Source organism: Hyla sarda, chromosome 5 (assembly GCF_029499605.1).
Source record: "Hyla sarda isolate aHylSar1 chromosome 5, aHylSar1.hap1, whole genome shotgun sequence".
Classification (NCBI taxonomy): domain Eukaryota; kingdom Metazoa; phylum Chordata; class Amphibia; order Anura; family Hylidae; genus Hyla; species Hyla sarda.
Genome location: NC_079193.1, coordinates 369,301,005 through 369,325,207, shown reverse-complemented (window position 1 = coordinate 369,325,207; position 24,203 = coordinate 369,301,005). Strand labels below are relative to the sequence as shown.

General features: G+C 42.5%; 1 protein-coding gene across 3 annotated transcripts in view; it reads right to left on the bottom strand.

The window, feature by feature from the left end:
- The window catches only part of KHDRBS3 (KH RNA binding domain containing, signal transduction associated 3), a 130,518-nt gene that overhangs the window by 105,061 nt on the left and 1,254 nt on the right, over positions 1–24,203 (bottom strand). The gene's annotated exons all lie outside the window — the stretch shown is intronic.

Below are 24,203 nucleotides of genomic sequence, written 5' to 3'. Positions count from 1 at the left end.
TACAGGGCCAGCACCCAATTATTGGTGCACTGGCCCTTTAAATCTGAGGAAGCGCCCTAGGAAGCGGGGACGCACGCGCTGGCAGTGAGAGAGCACAGCGGTGCCAGGAACACGGCGGGGAGCGTGTCCGCTGGCCGGGAGGCTGCAGACATAGACAGGCAAGGAGGCAGCAGTGCCGCCCGTGACGGAGACAACATGGGGTGGCGGGGTAGAAGTGAAACCGCGGCCAGCATGTCTGGCTGCGGGGCCACTTGTATCAAGTATGGTCCTTAAGACAAAGCAGAAGCTCTACCGATGACATCATCCTACTTAGTAATAAACTTGATACAACTGATATCAGGTTTTGCGCATTTCCCAGCACATTGACCATGAAGACAAAGCAGGGCTCCTCCTATGATCTCATCCTACTTCTCTATTCCACATCCATTTCGGAGGCTCCTCGGCAGAAGTCTCGAGCATCTTGTTAGTCAAACATTTTCAGATTTCCAGTGACATTCATTTCATGTAAAGTGTTCTCGCTTCCTGCCAAGCCAATTATAAAGGAATGATTGCAATGTCAAATCTCTCCAACACAAGAAGAAGCTTTTGACTTTTCTAGTGGTTCTTCCTTTATCATGCCTACCGCTGTGCATGGCGGCAGCATCAAGATTTACGGCACGGATCTCCGCAATAGCCAACAAAATCTTCCCGCTCTATATATAAACCTCAAGTCAAGCACATTGGGAAACTTTACATTAGGTACCTAATGGGCCTGAAGATCATTACATGTATAGGACAGAGAGGCATTAAAAACGTGTGTACAGAAATAGCGAGTCAAGTATGGTTAGTAATTATTCCCAATTATCACATGAAACACTCGGCGCGACCGTAAAGTCAATTGAGGAAGGAGAAGACAAGCGGAGATCAGCAGCTCCCGGTCATGAAATGGCTGAAAATATCATTAGGTGCAATATTCTGTTTTTATTTGTATAGAGCAGCTCTATTTGTTACACTTGGTAAAGTCTGGAATTTTGACTCCCTGCAGTCACCAATAGGGGGGGCACTAACTACATATGAACTTATTCTGCCACTATTGAACTAAATAGGAATCTGTCAGCTTGAATACCCCACCACATGGCCGACACTGTATTGCAGTGTCCACATTAAAGGGGTACTCCGCTGCCCCGGCATTCGGAACATTTTGTTCCGAACGCTTGGAGCTAGCGGCGGGGTTGTGATGTCACGATCACGCCCGCATGTGACATCACACCACACCCCCTCAATGCAAGTCTATGGGAGGGGGCATGGTGGCAGCAACGCCCCCTCCCGTAGAATTGTATTGAGGGGGCGTGGTGTGAAGTAACATTTTGTTCCGAACGCTTGGAGCTAGCGGCGTGGTTGTGACGTCACAACCACACCCCTTGTGACATCACACTTGCATTGCATTGCATTGAGGGAGCGTGGCGTGAAGTGACATTTTGTTCCCAACACTTGGAACTAGCGGCGGGGTCATGACGTCACGACCACACCCCCTTGTGACATCACACCACGCCACCTCAATGCAAGTCTATGGGAGGGGGCGTGGCTACCGCCACGCCCACTCCCATAGACTTGCATTGAGGGGGCGTGGCGTGAAGTGACATTTTGTTTCGAACACTTGAAGCAAGCGGCGGGGTCGTGATGTCACGACCCCGCCCCCTTATGACATCACACTTGCATTGCCTATACTTGCATTGAGGGGGCGTGGTGGCCGCCATGCCCCCTCCCATAGACTTGCACTGAGGGGGGCGTGGCGTGAAGTGACCTTTTGTTCTGAACACTCGGAACTAGCGGCAGGGGTCATGACGTCACGCTCACAGCCACGCCCCCTTCCATAGACTTGCATTGAGGGGGTGTGGCATGACATCACGAGTGGTGTGGCCATGATGCCACGACCACCGCTGCCAGCACCCAGTGTTCGTAACGAACGCCGGGTGCTACACAGAGATTACGGGTGTCCCGGCTGCGGGACCCCTGCAATCTGACATCTTATACTCTACCCTTTGGATAGGAGATAAGATGTCTAGGGGCGGAGTACCCCTTTACCTCAATTTTGTATAGTGTGGCTTTAAGCTGCAAAAAATGTACTTTATAGCAGTACTGAATGAGGTGTAGCCTTCGGCTACAATGCCTCTCTGCACTGAGGCCCTGCCGGCCCCCTTGATAGTCACAGAGGGCTCTGCTTGCGTTTTGGTAATACTGCACATGCGCAATTGTTACCAACTGCAGCACACACTTGGTGTCCTGCGATCATCAATCATGCAAGCAGAGCCCTCCGTGTCTATCAAACAGGGGGTGTGCGGGCTTCACAGGGGAGACTAACTGTGGCCAAGAACACAAGCCTCACTGCATAAATAAAGGTATGACTTTTATTCTTTATGTGACGACTGTAATACGTTGTTGGACAATTGGTGGATTAACTTTTAAAATATGATTATCCACTATCTCCAGTAAAGAGGAAACTGGCTGACTGACAGGGGTTCGGCCATATGGACCCCCACTGATTACGAGAATGGGGGAAAATTTTGGTGGAAAACTATTTTTTTTTTTCTTTAAATCAACTGGTGCCAGAAAGTTAAACAGATTTGAAAATTACTTCTATTAAAAAAAAAAAAATCTTAATCCTTCCAGTACTTATCAGCTGCTGTATGTTCCAGAGGAAGTTCTTTTCCTCTTGAATTTTTTGAACTTCCTCTGTATTATACAGCAGCTGATAAGTACTGGAAGGATTAAGATTGTTAAATAAAAGTAATTGACAAATCAGTTTAACTTTCGTGCACCAGTTGATTTAAAAAAAAAAAATAATAGTTTTCCACCGGAGTACCCCTTTTAGTGAATAGAATGGCAGCACACATGCTTGGTCACTGCTCCATTCACTTCCTATGAGAGATCAGAGCTTAGCAATGTTCAGAATACCACAGGGAATGAAGACTTTTCAGCTGCTGTATGCTCCACAGGAAGTTCTTGGAGAGGTTTGCTATTGGGATTTGCTCCTGCTATGGTCAGTTCCTGACATGGACAGAGGTGTCAGTAGAGAGGACTGTGGTCAGACAGGAAATAAATTAAAAAAGAAAATAACTTCCTCTGTAGTATACAGCAGGTGATTATTTTTTTAATAAGATTTTTAAATAGAATTAATTTAAAAATATGTTTTATTTTATGGCACCAGTTGAATAAAAATAAATTACACCGGAGTGCCCCTTTAACATTTACTCTGAACTGATAAACTCTTCGAGATGGATCAGCTCCCTGAGGGATCAGATTACAGCTGACCATAAAAGTCTATGGAGAAAAAACAATTAGCTTCAGAGTGAGACAGAGATAAAGAGACATAGATAAGTTACTGAAAGCTCTTGTAAGTGATATATCCTAACCCAGTGCTGGTTTTATAGTAGACACTCCAATATACTGCTGCTACTGCTTCTATAGAGATAATGGTGAGCAAGATCCCCTCTTTTGTGGGTGCAGTGTATGGGGGAGTGTATGGGGTCTATACCCACTAACCGAGGAAGAACTAAATTCAAATATGAAGTCTGTAGAGGGGAAAACTGGTGGAAAAAGCCATATACAAGGTATAAAACGGCCAGAAATAGCGCTGCTCCTCATTTACATATACACGACTGCTAAGGCCCCTTTCACACTACCGGTATGTTTCTGCATTCTGACACCCGTTATTCAGCAATAACGGGTCATGAAAAAATAGATGAAATAACTGAACATGACGGATGATAACTGATGACCAATTTTGAAGGACATTCTGTCAAAATAACGGACATGTGCCATCCGTTATCACCCGTTATACTCTGTTATTTTATGTCTGTTACTTTATTTAGTTGTGAATTTTTGGTTGAGATGCTGTACTGAGCATGCTCAGGAGCAATAACGGATCATAAAGGAATATAAAAATAACAGACAATAACAGATGTCACTTGTAAACATCCGTCAGCCATAGACTTCAAAGTAAAAAATTGAATGTCTGTTATTCCACTGTTATTTTTGATAATTAGTGCATGCACCGTTATTTGCCCCGTCAAAAATAACGGACGTTAGTCATAACTAGAGATGAGCGAATCCAATCGGACGAAGTCGAATTCTATCCGAATTTCATGAAAAATTAAATTCGAACCGAATCCGAACTTGGACTCGATTAAAAATAAGGAATTTCTTTATTAGCGACACCCCTGCGATTGTCCTGTATAATGTATACTGTATACTCATATTACAGTGGGACCAGAGAAGAGCGGCCGGCCGCCCGCATCTATACATTATACAGGATTAATGCAGGTACTACAACTCCCAGCATGGAGCAGAATGTGCAGAGTGTGCTACATGTTGGGAGCAGTAGTACCTGCAGTTAAGGACAGATCACAGCAGGTATCACTCCTGACACCCGATGCAATCGTCCTATCTAAATGCGAGAAAGCCGCCCGCATCTATACATTATACAGGACGATCGCATCGGGTGTCAGAAGTGACACTCGCTGCAATCTGTCTATTAATGCAGATACTACAGCTCCAAGCATGGAGCAGAGTGTGCTCTATGTTGGGAGTAGTAGTACCTGCAGTTGAGAACAGATCACAGCGGGTGTCACTCCTGACACCCGATGCAATCGTCCTATCTAGCTACCAGGAGACAGGCCAGTACATCAGAAGATGTGGAGGAGGCCGTAGCAGGAAAACAACCCAGCAGCAAGATCACTACCTCCACCTTTGTTGCAAGGAGGAGCAGGAGGAGCACTGCCAGAGCCCTGCAAAATGACCTCCATCAGGCCACAAATGGGCATGTGTCCACTCAAACGGTCAGAAACAGACTCCATGAGGGTGGTATGAGGGCCCGACGTCCACAGCCCAACACCGTGCAGTACGTTTGCCATTTGCCAGAGAACACCAAGATTGGAAAATTTGCCACTGGCGCCCTGTGCTCTTCACAGATGAAAGCAGGTTCACACTGAGCACATGTGACAGATGTGACAGAGTCTGGAGACGCAATGGAGAATGTTCTGCTGCCTGAAACATCCTCCAGCATCACCGGTTTGGCGGTGGGCCAGTAATGGTGTGGGGTGGCATTTCTTTGGGGGGCCGCACAGCCCTCCATGTGCTTGCCAGAGGTAGCCTGACTGCCATTAGGTACCGAGATGAGATCCTCAGACCCCTTGTGAGACCATATGCTGGTGCGGTTGCGGTAATGCAAGACAATGCTAGACCTCATGTGGCTGGAGTGTGTCAGCAGTTCCTGCAAGAGGAAGGCATTGATGCTATGGACTGGCCGCCCATTCCCCAGACCTGAATCCGATTGAGCACATCTGGGACGTCACGCTCCATCCACCACAGACTGTTCAGGAGTTGGCGGATGCTTTAGTCCAGGTCTGGGAGGACATCCCTCAGGAGACCATCCTCCACCTCATCAGGATCATGCCCAGGCATTGTAGGGAGGTCATACGGGCATGTGGAGGCCACACACACTACTGAGCCTCATTGTGACTTGTTTTAAGGACATTACATAAAGTTGGATCAGCCTGTAGTGGGGTTTTCCACTGTGACTGAGTGTGACTCCATATCCAGACCTCCATGGGTTGATACATTTGATTTTCATTGATAATTTTTGTGTGATTTTGTTTTCAGCACATTCAACTACGTAAAGACGAAAGTATTTCATATGATTAGTTAATTCATTCAGATCTACGATGTGTTATCTTAGAGTTCCCTTTATTTTTTAAGCAGTGTAATTGGCCAAATGCTCATTCTTTTGACAGCCATCGCTCCCAATCCCGCGAACACATCGATAAGCATGCATTAGATGGTCAACTGGTTCTGATAAAATCGGTCAACACAATGTATTTCCCTAGAGAAACACAGCTCAGAAGCGTCCCTTGCCGGAAAAAATGGTACAGCAGGTTCTGCTGCATCATTTACACCATGTCATTTCTGCGGTAGTCGTTCTGCTGCGGAAGTTTTGGACCCCGGACCATAACATGTTCATTCTTTCGTCAGTATTTGCTCAAGAATACAATGACGACTATGGAATTGGTATATTTCCAAGTGGTCCTAGCATCGGCTTGTTTCGACACTGGGGACCCCTGTGATCTCCCTGCTTCACCCGGCGTTCGTTTAGAGCGTTGGGTGCAGCGACGGAGGCTCATGATGTCACAGACATGCCCCCTCAATGCAAGTCTATGGGAGAGGGCGTGACGGACCCCCCCCCCCCCCTTAGACTTGCATAGAGGGGGTGTGGCATGATATCACGAGCCTCTGCCCCGCATCGCCAGTCATCCGACACGGAGCATCGCGGGGGTCCCCAGCAACAGGACCCCTGCGATCAGACATCTTATCCCCTATCCTTTGGATAGGGGATAAAATGTCTAGGGGTCTCAGGTGAGTAAAACAAGCAGAAATATTACCATTTAACTCTGTCCAGGAAGGAGATTCAGAGCTTTTTATCACTAAAATAAAGCTCCAACCTCAAGCTCTGTTTGAAAATTGTCAATAAGAAAATTAAAACACTGTGATAAAATTTGGACATTGAAAAACAGAAATGGCCGGTGCGGTACGTGCAACTTTATTCTTTAAAAAAACGACATCAGAAAATGATACAAAACATGCGACACATTTAAGGTGTGATTTACACCCTTAAATGGGCACTCTCTAAAACAAATTTTTGCTATTGCACTGCTATGGTTAATAAAAAATCTTTCTAATGTACTTTATTTAAAAAAAAAAAAAAGTTTTCTGTTTTATTTGTGTATAAAAAGCTTCCACTAGGTGTCTCCCTACTTGTCCAGAGCACATTTCCCCCCATCTCTTGCACAGACTTTGGACTCCTGCTGGCCTGGTAGAAGTTCAAAATCAGGAAATCTGAGGTGGATGTGTGCAGCCTTAGCCAATCATAGATCATCTCACACTGAACTGCTCTGGGATTTGTGTAGCAGAACTAAACAATAATAAAAATAAAGGCAGGGGGTGGTTTATCATGATGGTGGCAGTGAACTGGGGGGGGTTATAAAATTTAACAAAATCCTGAGAGGTACTCAAATTGTATTTGGACACTCACTAATTGTATTACCTTACTGATATGACACGCAGTAAAGACATTTTCCATAATTTTTCTTTCAAAAACAGTGTCACACCTGTCCTCAGGTTGGGAGTGGTATTGCAGCTCAGTTCAATTAAAGTGAATAGAACCAAGATGTAATACCACACACAACCTGAGCACATGGGTGGCGCTGTTTTGGAAGGTAATTAGCATTTGTAATCCCCGGTAACTTCTGTAAGATAAGAGGTCATGTAAACTCATAAAATACAACAATTTAAAGCATCTTCTTAATTAGACATTGATGATATCTTTATTTTTAAATATTTAACTAAATTAAAATACATTCTACTAGATTCTGCTGGGTTAGCAATGCTAAATAAAACCCAAAAGACTGAGAGGTGACATTAAAGGGGTATTCCAGGTAAAAACTTTATATATATATATATATATATATATATATATATATATATATATATATATATCTCAACTGGCTCCAGAAAGTTAAACAGATTTGTAAATTACTTCTATTAAAAAAATATTAATCATTTCAGTACTGATGAGCTGCTGAAGTTGAGTTGTTCTTTTCTGTCTAAGTGCTCTCTGATGACACATGTCTCCGGAACTGAGCGAGTAGAAGCAAATCCCCATAGCAAACCTTTTCTACTCTGTGCAGTTCCCGAGACAAGCAGAGATGTCAGCAGAGAGCACTGTTGTCAGACAGAAAAGACTCAACTTCAGCAACTGATAATTATTGGAAGGATTAAGATTTTTTAATAGAAGTAATTTACAAATCTGTTTAACTTTCTGGAGCCAGTTGAAAAAAAAAAAAAAGGTTTTTCCTGGAATAACCCTTTAAATGTTGGTATTACGCAAAAGGCACCGATATTGAAAAATACACAGTCAGGGGCGGCTCCGAAGGTCTCGTGGACGGGCTGTGTTGTTTACTAGCAGCCTAGATGCAGGTTTTATCTTTATACACAGGAGATCTCGGGGGAAGCGCCGGATTTGGCTGCGCAGCAGAGTGGAGAAGACTGACTGCAGCGAGCGAGCGCTAGGAGAGCGTTCCTGGTGTCTTGTTTATGTGAAGGAACGTCTGCTAAAGTGAGGATCTGAGGATCGGAACAAATCAATGGCGCAGAGCGAGAAAAGGAAAAAAAAAAAAAGCACGAAAAAACACGTAAGACGCACAGACAGTATAGTGCGATAGACCCGCAACGGGTTGTGTATACTTTTTACAACATATAGATCAGTGTTTTCTAACCAGGGTGTGACCAGCTGTTGCAAAACTACAACTCCCAGCATGCCCGGACAGCCAAAGGCTGTCCGGGCATGCTAGGAGTTGTAGTTTTGCAACAGCTGGAGACACCCAGGTTGGGAAACACTGATCTAGATAATTATTATTATTATTATTATTTTTTTTTTTATAAATCTTTATTATTTTCCATTGTTCATACACATAAATAAACAAGAAAAACATTTTATCCACAAAATATTCTTATAAATTACCATATTCATCCCCCTTTCCCAACCCACCCTCCCTCTACTTAGAAACGTCCGACATCCGGGGGGGGGAGGGGGGGGGGGGGGAATTGGGGGGTTACAAAAATTTTTTTTTTTTATTAAATAAAAAAAAACTCAACATTCATATTTATTTAAATGGGTGCTCTGGCACTAAGACATCTTATCCCCTATCCAAAGGATAGGGCATAAGATGCCTGATCGCGGGGGTCCTGCCGTTGGGGACCCCCGTCATCTTGCACGTAGCACCCAGTTATAATCAGTCCCCGGATCATGTTCGCTCCGGGTCTGATGACTGGCGGTCACGAGGGCCGGAGCATTGTGACGTCACGGCTCCGCCCCCATGTGACGTCACGCTCCGCCCCCTCAATGCAAGCCTATGGGAGGGGGCATGGCAGATGTCACGCCCTCTCCCATTGGCTTGCATTGAGGGGGTGGGGCCGGACGTTACAATGCTCCGGCCCCCGTGATCGCCAGTAATCAGACCCAGAGCGAACATGCTCCGGGGACTGATTCTAACGGGGTGCTGCGTGCAAGATCACGGGGATCACCAGCAGCGGGAACCACCCATGATCAGGCATCTTATCCCCTATCCTTTGGATAGAGATAAGATGTCTTAGCGCCGGAGTACCCCTTTAATCATTTATCTCTCTACTCTTTCTTCTACCCCTCCCAGATCTTATTTAAACTTAAAAAGGGGTTATCCAGGAAAAAACTTTTTTTTATATATCAACTGGCTCCAGAAAGTTAACCAGATTTGTAAATTACTTCTATTAAAAAATCTTAATCCTTTCAGTACTTATGAGCTTCTGAAGTTTAGGTTGTTCTTTTCTGTCTAGGTAATCTCTGATGACACGTGTCTCGGGAACCGCCCAGTTTAGAAGAGGTTTGCTATGGGGATTTGCTTCTAAACTGGGCGGTTCCCGAGACACGTGTCATCAGAGAGCACTTAGACAGGAAAGAACAACCTAAACTTCAGAAGCTCATAAGTACTGAAAGGATTAAGATTTTTTAATAGAAGTAATTTACAAATCTGTTTAACTTTTTGGAGCCAGTTGATTTTTCTGGAATACCCCTTTAATTCTTGTTTCTTATTCCCCTTACAGGATAATAATTTATATTTCATAATTTTATCTACCAAAATTATACCAATGCCTAAGAACTGGGACCATCATCCAGACCCTCATAATGAGTAAGGCTGCATTCACACCACATTTTGTACATACGGGTGCCGGATCCAGCGGGGGGAGGGGCAAACCAAGCGCTCTCGTACCCCGGCCGGATCAAACGGTGACTCCGGTCGGCTCAGTTTTGACCCGTATGCGGTTTTGGACATACGGGTGAAAACTGAGACGACCGGAGTCACCATTTGATCCGGCCAGGGTACGGGAGCGCCCGGTTTGCCCCTCCCCCCGCTGGATTAGGCACCCGTATGTACAAAACTAGGTGTGAATGCACCCTAACTTAGCACTGAAAAACTGTTTTCTTAAAGGGGTACTCAACTGGAAAACATTTTTTTTTTTTTTTTAAATCAACTGGTGCCAGAAAGTTAAACAGATTTGTAAATTACTTCTATTAAAAAATCTTAATCCTTCCAGTACTTATCAGCTGCTGTTATGATCCACAGGAAGTTCTTCTCTTTTTGAATTTCCTTTCTGTCTCACCACAGTGCTCTCTGCTGACACCTCTGACCGTGTCAGGAACTGTCCAGTGCAGGATAGGTTTGCTATGGGGATTTGCTCCTACTCTGGACAGTTCCTAAAATGGACAGAGGTGTCAGCAGAGAGCACTGTGGTCAGACAGAAAGGAAATTCAAAAAGAGAATAACTTCCTGTAGATCATAACAGCAGCTGATAAGTACTGGAAGGATTAAGATTTTTTTATAGAAGTAATTTACAAATCTGTTTAACTTTCTGGCACCAGTTGATTATTTTTTTTTTCCCAGTGGAGTACCCCTTTAAAAGAGCTCCTTGTTCCAAGCTGCCTTCCTGAATACCCAATAGCACCTGAAGGGGGGGGAACAGACTCATTCTCAACCTGCAATCTTGTTTTAATTTCTCCCAATATTTCCTGCCAAAATGTATCTCCGAACATGCCCACATAATATGATATTATTACAATATAAATTAGGCAACATTACAAGCCTAGTCCTTAGCGCATCCGACCAGGGTTTGTGTTTCCCTGCCAGGGTGCCTCCAGCTGTGGCAAAACTACAATTCCCAGCATGCCCAGACAACCAAAGGCAACATTGCAAGCCTAATCCTTGTGTGTATTGCAGCTATTAGAGCAGTGTCTCCCAACCAGGGTACCTCCAGCTGTTGTATAACTACAACTCCCAGCATGCCCAGACAGCCCAAGGTTGTATAGTGGGGTAGAACTGCGAAGGGTGTGTATACTTTTACAATATATATCTCAGTGTTTCACAACCAGGTGTTGAAAAACTACAACTCCCAGCATGCCCAGACAGCCAAAGGCTGGGAGTTGTAGTTTTGCAACAGCTGGAGGCACACTTATATAGATTGGTGTTGCATTTAATGCAATACATTTAAAACAAAAATTAGGTAACACTGCAAGCCCTTGTGTGCATGCAGTGCTTCCCAACCAGTGTGCCTCCAGCTGTTGCAAATCTACAACTCCCAGGATGCTCTGGCAGTCCAAGGCTGTATAGTGCAGTAGAGTGTGTCTACTTTTACAACATTTAGATCATCTTTTTCCCAACCAGGGAGCCTTCAGCTGTTGCAAAACTACAACTCCCAGCAGGCCCCGACAGCCTTTGGCTGTCGGGGCATGCTGGGAGTTGTAGTTTTGCAACAGCTGGAGACACACTGGTTGGGAAACACTTATCTAGATTGTTGCTTCAATGCATTTACAATACAAAATTAAGCAACATTGCAAACCTAGCCTTGTTTGTATGCAGCGTTTAACCAACCAGTGTGCCTCCAGCTGTTGCAAAACTACAACTCCCAGCCTTTGGCTGTCCGGGCATGTTGGGAGTTGTAGTTTTGCATCCGCTGGAGGTGCACTGGTTAGGAAACTGTACTAGAGCTTTGGCTCTTCATCTGGAGAGGTAACAGGTTACATCAGGATCAAATTTTATAGAGATCTAAAGACTGGAGGAAATCAATGGCGGAAAAGGAGAACAAAAGGGACTCAACACATATACGATTCATAAACAGAATACACCATTACAGCCTTGAGGGGTGTGTATACTTCCACAACATAGATCACCGTGCCATCAGCTGCTGCAAAATTACAACTTCCAGCATGCCCAGACAGCCAATGGCTTTCCGGGAATGCTGGGAGTTGTAGTTTTGCAACAGCTGGAGGCACCCTGGTTGGCAAAACACTGGCCAAAGGCTATCTGGGTATGCATGGAGTTGTAGTTTTGGAACAGCTGGAGGCAAACTGGATGGCGAAACACTGGCCAAAGGCTGTCTGGGTATGCATGGAGTTGTAGTTTTGGAACTGCTGGAGGCAAACTGGTTGGGGAAACACTGGCCAAAGGCTGTCTGGGTATGCTGGGAGTTGTAGTTTTGCAACAGCTGGAGGGACACTGGTTTGGGAAACACTGGCCAAAGACTGTCTGGGTATGCTAGGAGTTGTAGTTTTGCAACAGCTGGAGGCACCCTGGTTGGGGAAACACTGACACGGACTGTCGTTTCAGTGCATTTGCTATATATAAAAGACGCATTTGTAAACTGTTCCACGTATACAGCGCCTAGACCTGGAGAGGTAGCGGATATCATATCACTGAAGGATCAGGTTACACAGGACAAAGTAAAACTGAGAAGAACTAAAAAAAATAATAATAATAAGAAGAAAATAGAGCACAGGGTATGTTTATTTTTAACCAACATATATTTTCCTGCTCGGATGCATAAACTATGAAAATTGGGCAACTTTGCAAGTTTATCGTTTTGTGTCTGCAACTCCCCGCCGCCGGGAGACAAAGTGGAGTAACGCAGAGTGCAGAACATAACCAAAATGTATTAAAGGGGTATTCCATAAATAAAAAATAAAAAAAATTAAATGTCATATCAACTGGCTCCATAAAGTTAAACAGATTAATACCTTACTTCAATTAAAAAAAAGCTTAATCCTTCCAGTACTTATCAGCTGCTGAAGTTGAGTTGCTGAGTTGTCCCATAGCAAATCTATCCTGCTCTGGACAGTTCCTGAGACAGACAGAGGTGTCAGCAGAGAGCACTGTGGTCAGACAGAAAAGAACAACTCAACTTCAGCAGCTGATAAGTACTGGAAGGATTAAGATTTTTTTTTTTTAATAGAAGTAATTTACAAATCTGTTTAACTTTCTGGAGCCAGTTGATATGAAAATAAATGTTTTTTTTTTTTTTTTTTTTTATGGAATACCCCTTTAAAATAATGTGAGTCGTGTACTGTACATAGTATTAGAGCAATGTTTCCCATCTGGGCGCCTCTGGCTGTTGCAAAACTACAACTCCCAGCATGCCCGGACAGCCAAAGGCTGTCCGGGCATGCTGGGAGTTGTAGTTTTGCAACAGCTGGTGGGAAAACACTGCTATATAGTCTTAAAGAGTGGAGAAAAAAAAAAACTGCTGCAAAAGTAGAGCCAATGCATCTTGGGAAATTGTCTACCGTTTTGTGTACACAGCTCCTACACCTGTGGGGTCATAAGTCTGGAGATAGTGGAGTAAAACTGTCTGGACACGATAGCTATGATCCACACACTTCTTTGGTCAACAGCTATCTCTGCCAATTTCATCATACACGTGCACGCACCGTTGGGTGGAGCATGCATATGTATAGTGAATGGGGGATGGGTAAAGCACTCTGGCAGTGGCTTATCTCCCTGTGAACAAAACAATCAGCAGCTGAAACCCGACATCTTCTGTCCAGGGGGAAGAGTCAAAAAGTCCCCCATATACATCAGATCAGTGTTTCCCAACCAGTGTGCCTCCAGCTGTTGCAAAACATGCTGGGAGTTGAAGTCTTACAACAGCTGGATGCCCCCTGGTTGGGAAACACTGCATGCGATGGTCACCAGGACGATGATCTAATGTGTAATGTTCAGCTTAACACACGACTGCAGGATCAGACTACACAGGGTATGTTTGTAGTCTGTTACCATGGAGATGCATAGGTTTTAATAGGTGCTGTAAACACAATGGTAAGAGAGTCTTAAGACTACATCGTTGCTTCACTTTGTATCAGAAGACATATTCTTTAAGTTCTTCAAATACCGTAACTGTTGGTAAAGTCCATGCAATACTATGGAAATAGTTAATTTACATAATATGCCATACAAGTAGGGGACCCCCATCTAGATTTTTTGAATTGAAAGTTACCCCCCTGGTCTACATAACTTCCCCCACAAATGTAGTCACACACTTGGTCCAGTCATACTTTTCTCCTTATCCTTATATAAAGGGGTGCTCCTACGACATATAGAAACATATGGGGTGTCGGCAGATAAGAAGCATTCTGCCCATCTAGTCTGTACAACATTCTGAATGCTATGAATAATCCCTGACCATATCTTATATAAAGGATAGCCTTATGCCTATCCCTTTCTTATATGGAGGATAGTCTTATACCTATCCCTATCTTATATGAAGCATAGTCTTATGCCTATCCCTTTCTTATATGGAGGATAGTCTTATACCTATCCCTATCTTATATGAAGGATAGTCTTATACCTATCCCTATCTTATATGAAGGATAGCCTTATGCCTATCCCTATCTTATATGAAGGATAGCCTTGAGCCTCTACCTATGTTATATGAAGGATAATCTTATGTCTATTTCTATCTTATATGAAGGATAGCCTTATGCCTATCCCTATCTTATATGGAGGATAGCCTTATGCCTATCCCTATCTTATATGAAGGATGCCTTATGTCTATCCCTATCTTATATGAAGGATAACCTTATGCCTATCGCTATCTTATATGAAGGATAACCTTTTGCCTATTTCTATCTTATATGAAGGATAGCCTTATGCCTATCCCTATATTATATGAAGGATAGCATTATGTCTATCCCTATCTTATATGAAGGATAAACTTATGTCTATCTTATATGAAGGATAGCCTTATGAATATCCCTATGTTATACTCTATCTTATATATAGGATAGCCTTATGCCTATCCCTATCTTATATGAAGAATAGCCTTATGCCTATCCCTATCTTATATGAAGGATAGCCTTATGCCTATCCCTATCTTATATGAAGGATAGCCTTATGCCTATCCCTATCTTATATAAAGGATAACCTTATGCCTATCCCTATCTTATATGAAGAATAGCCTTATGCCTATCCCTATCTTATATGAAGGATAGCCTTATGCCTATTTCTATCTTATATGAAGGATAGCCTTATGCCTATCCCTATCTTATATGAAGGATAACCTTATGAATATCCCTATCTTATACTCTATCTTATATAAAGGATAGCCTTATGTCTATCCCATACATGCTTGCAGGAAGGCTATCCCATTCAATCCTATAGAATCCCCTGCTATCTAGACTTTCCCTATGCATGAATGTCTGTTCCTTATACCGTGGATGGCGAGCTCTGGTGCTCTGGAATTATAACAGAAGGCTGCAAACCTCTTATTCCCCGTGCAGGGAGGAGAGCGTGGCTCCGTGAATTATGCAACAAATTCCAATTTAGCCTTTCCAACTTGTGATAAACTGGTCTTGATGAGAACGTCAGGGGAGACGCACGGCAGACAGAGGAAAATACAACATGGCACATTTTGGAAGCCCAAACCGAGCATCTCATATAGGGTGCGCGACCTGCCAAGAGCGGAATACAAAATACAGAAGAGGAAACAATATATGGAGAGGTCGCCTCCGACTGGCAAGAGGCGGTTCATTTGCATAGTTAAAATCCCTCCATCTGTGATACTGTAAAACCGGGAATGTCACATTCACAACTAATGGCGTCGCCATAAAACAAGCTGGATGGGATGATACAATAGCAAAAGAATGAAAAAGCAACAAATAAAAGGGGCTTAGATAGGATAAAAGCTGCCGGGATGAAATCAAGGGCAACAACAACCCAAGCGCAGGTGTAGCAGAGCCGAACTGGTCATGTCGCATGCAGAACAGTTCATAAGGGAGGTTTACAAGTATATATCATACACTGTTTAAAGGGGTTATCCAGGAAAAAAAACTTATTGATATTATATATATATATATATATATATATATATATATATATATATATATATATATATACTGGCTCCAGAAAGTTAAACAGATTTGTAAATTACTTCTATTAAAAAATCTTAATCCTTTTAGTACTTATGAGCTTCTGAAGTCAAGGTTGTTCTTTTCTGTCTAAGTGCTCTCTGATGATAGGGAACCGCCCAGTTTAGAAGAGGTTTGCTATGGGGATTTGCTTCTAAACTGGGCGGTTCCCGAGACACGTGTCATCAGAGAGCACTTAGACAGAAAAGAAAAACTCAACTTCAGCAGCTCATAAGTACTGAAAGGATTAGGATTTTTTAATAGAAGTCATTTACAAATCTGTTTTACTTTCTGGAGCCAATTGTAATATTAAAAAAAAAAGTTTTTTTTTTTCCTGGATAACTCCTTTAATCACTATACGCTGAGGGACAAACTCAGCTCTGCTACATCTAATTAAAGGGGTACTCTGGTGGAAAACATTTTTTTTTTTTTTATCAACTGGTGCCAGAAAGTTAAACAGATTATTAAATGACTTCTATTAAAAAAACTTTATCCTTCCAGTACTTTTTAGCAGCTGTATGCTGCATAGGAAATTATTTTCTTTTTGAATTTTTTTTTTTTTTTGTCTTGTCCACAGTGCTCTCTGCTGACACCTCTGTCCAGGAACTGTCCAGAGCAGGAGAAAATCTTCATAGCAAACCTATGCTACTCTGGACAATTCCTGTCACGGACAGAGGTGTCAGCAGAGAGCACTGTGGAATAGACGAAAAGACGAAATTCAAAAAGAGAAGTATTTCCTCTGTAGCAAACAGCTGCTAAAAAGTACTGAAAGGATTAAGATTTTTTAAATAGAAGTCATTTACAAATCTGTTTAACTTTCTGGCACCAGTTCATAAAAAAAGAAAAAAAAAAAAGTTTTCTACCGGAGTACCCCTGTAATGTTACAAGCACCAGGCATGACAAATCCATATGACTATAAAATCCACACCTCTCTATGGTCCTGAAGATTGATGGAACAGAAAGTTTTGTGTTTTTTTTTTTTTTTTTTATTCCAAAAAATGCCAAAAACATTGGGTCAAATGTGTTTTAGAAACTTTTTAAGAAAGTTTTTAAGAAAATACTAAACCATACACTACACCAGTGTTTCCCAACCAGGGTGCCTCCAGCTGTTGCAAAACTACAACTCCCAGCATGCCTGGACAGCCAAAGGCTGTCCGAGCATGCTGGGAGTTGTAGTTTTGCAACAGCTGGAGGCACTCTGGTTGGGAAACACTGCACTGCCCCTTATATCTCCTCCTGTGAGGATACAGATGGCTACAACCCAATGTTCCACTTCTACCTATTGAGAAGATACAATGTATAAAGAACAATATATTAAAAATACATTTATAAAATGTATTAAATGTTTTTAAAAATAAGAATATGATTCCTAAAATATCCTAAAATATATAAAGTATCAAAACATAGGACTCAGTAACAATGTTTCCGCAGAATTTACGTTTTTTTTTTTTTACACAAAATTTGCGTGAAAATCGAGCTGAATTAACGCAGATTTTCTGCGCGGAATATAGGAGGGAACTGTTTTTTTTTTTTTTGCTGGACTACAACCACCAATTGGAATTTCCCTTTTTATTTATTAATTTTTATTTATTTTTTTCGTGCAGAATTTCCATGCGAATTTTGCGCAAATTCAGTGCGGAAACGATTTCCAGAGGAAATTTTTTTTACCATTGACTTCAATGGACTTCTGTTCGCGTATTCCGCAAGAAAAATGAACATGCTCTTTCTTCTAGCGGAAACGGAATTCCGTGGCGGAATTCCGCGAGCGGAATTTACGCAGCGTGAACAGTGCAGAGTCAAATACATTGAAGTCAATGGCAAAGCAGATGTTAATTATTTCTAAGCGGAGAATTCAAGAGGAATTACTTGAGTTAGATTCCTCTTGAATTACTCAGTGTGAACGCAGCCTTAAAAAGAAGATCTATTGAGAAGATACAATGTGTATTGACCAAAATATACAAAGCATGAAAACATAAGACTCAAACAACAATATGGTTCCACCCTATACTGAAAATGATACCTATCGAGATACAATATATCGACCATGCGGAGGTGCCAAAAGTATATATACAATGTATCAGAGCATTGGAGGCCAATAATACTGATTCTGATCATTTATTAAAGGGATACTCCGCCCCCAGACATCTTATCCCCTATCCAAAGGATAGGGGATAAGATGTCAGATCGCCGTGGTCCAGCTGCTGGGGACCCCGGGGATCGCCGCTGCGGCACTGCGCTATCATTACTGCACAGAGCAAGATCGCTCTGCACGTAATGACGGGCAGTACAGGGGCCGGAGCATCGTTATGTCACGGCTCCGCCCCTCGTGACGTCACAGCCCGCCCCTGTCAATACAAGTCTATGTAAAGCAAAGAGAAAAACAGGCGCTCCCTTGTGAAGAACCAACGGGATCACAGGTGTGTGGGAGGGGAGGGAAAAAGTGAAGGCTCACCCTGCCAGGTTGTGTGCACTCCCACACAACCAAGATGAGCGTTTGATATAATGATCCCGGTCTGCAGCCTTCCCAGAGATAGCGGACTTCGGAAGAGATGGGAATACCGGCGCTGACCAAGGAGAGGACAATAGAGCCAGGTGTGTAGCGAACAGATTTAATCCAATGGAAAGCGTTTCACCGCGCTTGCGCGGTTTCATCAGGCATCAAATGAAACTGATGAAACCGCGCAAGCGCGGTGAAACGCGTCGCATTGGATTAAATCTGTTCGCTACAGACCTGGCTCTATTGTCCTCTCCTTGGTCAGCGACGGTATTCCCATCTCTTCCGAAGTTCGCCTTACATCTCTCCAATACAAGTCTATGGGAAGGGGGCGTGGTGACCATGCCCCCTGCCATAGACTTGCATTAAGGGGACGGGCTGTGATGTCATGAGAGGCGGAGCCATGACGTCACGCTGCTCCGGCCCCTGGATCGCCCATCATTACGCACAGAGCGAACTCGCTCTGTGCAGTAATGATGGCGGGGTGCCGCAGCGGCGATCCCCGGGATCCCCAGCAGCGGGACAGCGGCTATCTAACATCTTATCCCCTATCCTTTGGATAGGGGATAAGATGCCAGGGGCAGAGTACCCTTTAAGATATATACAAGGTATCAAAGTGATTCCACTTCTGAAAACATAACCTATCAAGACACAATAGATCAACCATGTAGAGGTAATATAGGTATATATACAAAGTATCAAATATACTGATTGTTCTGCTGATAAGAACATCTATTGAGATACAATGTCTATTGACCATGCAGAGGTGATATAGGTATATATATATATATATATATATATATATATATATATATACACAAAGTATCAAAGATACTGATTGCTCTGCTAATAAGAACATCTCTTGAGATACAATGGGGTTTATTTACTAAGAATGTTGTGTAGGTTTCTTTGTGGGTTTTGATTTCCCACTGGTATTTTCCCAAGGTATTTACTAAGGTTTCACTACATTTTGCACTTTTCCCTACATTTTGCTTTTTTTTACAACTGTTCTGATCTGTCGGGTTTTTCTCAGCTCGAATCCACCACTTTTTCTGTGGAAACCTTAGTAAATATGTTAGGATTTTTAAAAACTGTCGGGACCACGCCCCTTTAGTTGGGACCATGCCCACTTTATCCCGTGGCCAAATTGAGGGTTTTGTTTTTTTGGTCGCAAGGGACGTGCGACACAATTTGGGCGCAAAACCCGACAAAAAAGAGTCGGGATCCCATTAGTAAATAAACCCCAATGTCTATTGACCATGCGGAGGTGATATAGGTTTATAGAAAGTATCATAGCATCGCATTCTAACAACACTAATTCTGGTCATCTAAAATACAATGCATATATGAATATATACAAAGTTATCAGAGTCATTCCATTCCTGAAAACATTACCTGTTAGGATACAATCTATTGACAATGCAAAGGTGATATAGGTATATATCAATGTAGAGATATATACAATGTATCAGGGCATTGATTCCAACAATACTGATCATCTGTTATGCAAAGGTAATATAGGTATCTATCAAGTATCAATGAGATTCCACTACTAAAAGACATTACCTATTGAGATACCATGCAGAGGTGATATAGGTGTGTGTGTATATATATATATATATATATATATATATATATATATATATACAGATCAATGTAGATATATGTACAATGTATCAGGGCATTGATTCCAACAATACTGATTCTGATCATCTACTAAGATACAATGTATATTGACCAATTTATACAAAGTATCAAAGTGATTCCACTCCTGAAAACATTACCTATCAAGATACAATATATCAACCATGCAAAAGGTAATATAGGTATATATACAAAGTATCAAAGCATCGGATACCAACAATACAGATTCCTCTACTACTAAGATCATCTATTAAGATACAATGTATATTGACCAATATATACAAAGTATCATATAATTGGATTCCAACAGTTCTGATTCTTCTGCTAATAGGTTTAATTATTAAGATATAATGTATATTGACCAATATATACAAAGCATCATAGAATTGGATCCCAACAATACTGATTCTTCTGCTAATAAGATCATTTATTAAGATACAATGTATATTGACCAATTTATACAAAGCATCATAGAATTGGATTCCAACTATACAGATTCTTCTGCTAATAGGTTTAATTATTAAGATACAATGTATATTGACCAATATATACAAAGTATCAAAGCATCGGATACCAACAATACTGACTCCTCTGCTGATAAGATCATCTATTAATATATAATGTATATTGATCAATATATATACAAAGCATCATAGAATTGGATCCCAACAATACTGACTCCTCTGCTAATAAGATCATCTATTAAGATACAATATATATTGACCAATATATATACAAAGCATCATAGAATTGGATTACAACAATACTGATTCCTCTGCTAATAGGTTTAATTATTAAGATACAATGTATATTGACCAATATATACAAAGCATCATAGAATTGGATTCCAACAATACTGATTCCTCTGCTAATAAGATTATCTATTAAGTTACAATGTATATTGACCAATATATACAAAGTATCATACAACTGGATTCCAACAATACTGATTCCTCTGCTAATAGGTTTAGATACAATGTAATGTATATTGACCAATATATACAAAGTATCATAGAATTGGATTACAACAATACTGACTCCTCTGCTAATAAGATCATCTATGACCAAAATATACAAAGTATCAAAATGATTCCACTCCTGAAAACATTACCTACTCGGATACAATACAATCGACCACGCAAAGGTGATAACAAAGTATAAACATCAAATTTAAACAATATTAATACAATTACTTTCCCAGAAAACAGGATCTATGTCAGTGTTTTCCAACCAGGGTGCCTCCAGCTGTTGCAAAACAACAACTCCCAGGATGCCCGGACAGCCGAAGGCTGTCCGGGCATCCTGGGAGTTGTAGTTTTGCAACAGCTAGAGGCACCCTGGATGGGAAACACTGATCCATTCGGACGATTCAATGTCTACAGCCCATATAGCAACGATATTATAATTCTATTAAAAAGTATCAAGGCATAATCTATAGAGAAAACTATATTATATATATATATATATATATATATATATATATATATATATGCATCAGAATCCCACAATCCGCTCCCGAAATGACGAAGCGACGACATACGCAGGAAAGCCACTTAACACCCCATCTGTACGACGCACCCATCCATCACCACAGGCCTAAATACCCATCAAAAAGGAACGAAAACGCTACATGTAAATGGACGGAGCACAGAGATCCGTCTGATCATCACCACTAAACGTCTGAACCGGCGACATGACAATTCCGGCTCTGCTGCATCAGTGCAAACAATAGATACATCCGATGCTTTCTTACACATACACCCACACACGGAGTCTACAGACGCTGATGCAGTTTTATTTATTTATTATTATATTATTATTATTATTATTATTATTATTTTTTTTTTTTTTTAACTATTGTGTATATGGGAGAAAAATAACAAAGAGCCCACAAGAGGTCATAATAGTAACATAGAGACACACACGGCTGTGGCGGATGATAGAATAGAGGGCAGGGACGTGCACAGACATTTTGGGGGGCAGTGGCTGAACTAAAATAAAAAATAAAAAAAATATATAAAAAATAAAAAAAATATATATAAAAAAAATATATAAAAAATAAATAAATAAATAAACAAAGGGCACTTCTTGTAATTATGTATATAAATGCCCACATAATGACGCCACACTGCTGGGAAGAACCAGTAAAGGGCAGGGGCTTAACCTGTGCATACCCCGGATAGGGGGACCTGTGTAGGGGACTATGGGGGGGATTTATGGTCAAAATGACCCCCCTACTACTAAAGTGCAGGCTATGGAGACTGTTCCTTCAAGAACACCCTGGGAATAAGACGGCATTAGCATCTATGGCTAATTATATATTCCCCATCCAATAGAAGCCTTAGAACAGTGTTTCCCAATCAGGGTGCCTCCAGCTGTTGCAAAACTGCAACTCCCAACATGCCCGGACAGCCTATCGCTGTCCGGGCATGTTGGGAGTTGTAGTTTTGCAACAGCTGGAGGTACCCTGGTTGGGAAACACTGCCTTAGAGGATCAATGACAGATGACAAAGACCTCCATGGGGGGGGGGGGGGGGGGGGGGGGGGGGGGGGCGCTGCATGCAGTAGAATAAGCAGGAGTCTAAGACCAATATAGACGTCCACCTATATTGCAACATAGAGTTGGGTTTCTACCATAAGCAATGGAGGCAAAGTGGCAGGAAAAAAAAAGTGCACTGACCGAATCCTTTCCAGTCCTAGAAGGACTATAGGGACCTCTAGAGCCATCCCCCCGCTGTGATACTTGTGCCCCGATCCCTGGGATATGGGTTACAGCCATCATGAATGAATCAATCAATCAGCTTTCAGGAGCCCACCTGACATTGAGCTCTCTGACAGACAACATGCCCAAGGTTCCATCTATTGCACCATCTATCAGTGCCAGGCGGGGACACCTATCTCCTGCTGTAACACAGGTGCCCTGACACTTGGCTACTACCATATAATCTACAAGATCATTGCACATAGTGTCAGCTTTGTGGAGCCCACCTGACATTGAGCTCTCTAACAGACAACATGCCCAAGGTTCCATCTATTGCACCATCTATCAGTGCCAGGCGGGGACACCTATCTTCTGCTGTAATACAGGTGCCCTGACACTTGGCTACTACCATATAATCTATAAGATCATTTTACATAGTGTCAGATTTGTGGAGCCCACCTGACATTGAGCTCTGACAGACAACAAGCACTACTACCCTATATACCTAGGGAACCATCTATCAGTGCCAGGCGGGGATACCTATCTCCCACTGTAATACAGGTGCCCTGACACTTGGCTACTACCATCTAATCTATAAGATCATTGCACATAGTGTCAGCTTTGTGGAGCCCACCTGACATTGAGCTCTGACAGACAACAAGCACTACTACCCAATATACCTAGTGAACCATCTATCAGTGCCAGGCGGGGACACCTATCTCCCGCTGTAATACAGGTGCCCTGACACTTGGCTACTACCATCTAATCTATAAGATCATTGCACATAGTGTCAGCTTTGTGGAGCCCACCTGACATTGAGCTCTGACAGACAACAGGCACTACTACCCAATATACCTAGTGAACCATCTATCAGTACAAGCCAATGATGTGGATTTCTACCACTATTGGGTAAAAGCAATGGAGGTAACGTTGCGCTGACATCTGAAGACCCTGAAGACCTCTAGGGACATCACCTACTGAAATACTGGTGCCCTGACCACAGGGATATGGGTTACAGCAGTGTTTCCCAACCAGGGTGACTCCGGCTGTTGCATAACTACAACTTCCAGCAGTGTTTCCCAATCAGGCTGCCTTCAGCTGTTGCCAAACTACAACTCCCAGCAGTGTTTTCCAACCAGGGTGCCTCCAGCTGTTGCCAAACTACAACTCCCAGCAGTGTTTTCCAACCAGGGTGCCTTCAGCTGTTGCAAAACTACAACTCCCAGCAGTGTTTCCCAATCAGGGTGCCTCCAGCTGTTGCACAACTACAACTCCCAGCAGTGTTTCCCAACCAGGGTGCCTCCAGCTGTTGCAAAACTACAACTCCCAGCAGTGTTTTCCAACCAGGGTGCCTCCAGCTGTTGCAAAACTACAACTCCCAGCAGTGTTTCCCAACCAGGGTGCATCCAGCTGTTGCAAAACTACAACTCCCAGCAGTGTTTCCCAACCAGGGTGCCTCCAGCTGTTGGGAAACTACAACTCTCAGCAGTGTTTCCCAACCAGGGTGCCTCCAGCTGTAGCAAAACTACAACTCCCAGCATGCCCGGACAGCCTTCGGCTGT